Consider the following 740-nt stretch of genomic DNA (forward strand, 5'->3'; position numbering starts at 1 on the left):
TAAGACTACACATTTTCGTGAATTTTTACATATCCAACCAAAAACAAAGAGACATGAGAAATATAGTCATAAAATGCAGTCTAATAAAAAAGTAATACAGCCCTGACCAGTGTGGCTCAGTTGGTTGAAGTATGCATCCTATGCACTGAAAGGTCATGGGTTTGATTCCCAGTCAGGGCACATATTTAGGTTGTAGGTTTGATTCCCACCCCAGTCAGGGTGCATGCAGGAGGCAGTGGATGTTTTTCTTTCACACTGATGTCTCTCTCCTTTTCCCCTCTCTCTATAAATCAATGAAAACATATCCTCGGGTGAGGATTACAAAAAACAAACTCCCAGGTGAAACAGTGTGTAGCTGTTCCATAAGAGACACAGAGTCTACTAAGGCTCTGGCCTAGCCGTCTGGGAGACAGCTATGTAACCATCTTCCCTGCTAGAGGTGGTTTTAAAATATGTCTGTAAATTGATACTCCTCTTAAAGAGGTGGAGCTTAATTCCCCGAATTCCCTGAATCAAGGGAGAAGCCAGCCACCATGTTGTAAGGGCACTCAAGCAGCCCAGTGGAGAGGTTTACAGGGTGAAGAATGCAGGCCTTTGAATGCCAACAGCCAGCAGAAACTTGCCAGGCATGTTAGTGAACCACCTTGGAAAGACATCATCCAACCCCAGTCAAACCTTCAGGTGACTGCAGCAGCCCTGAGCGGCATCGTGACTGCAACTTCACGGAAAACTCTGAGCCA

The sequence above is a fragment of the Myotis yumanensis genome, unplaced genomic scaffold (genome assembly GCF_028538775.1).
Source record: "Myotis yumanensis isolate MYYU_CA2020_CCGP unplaced genomic scaffold, mMyoYum1.0.hap1 SCAF_1, whole genome shotgun sequence".
Taxonomy (NCBI): Eukaryota; Metazoa; Chordata; class Mammalia; order Chiroptera; family Vespertilionidae; genus Myotis; species Myotis yumanensis.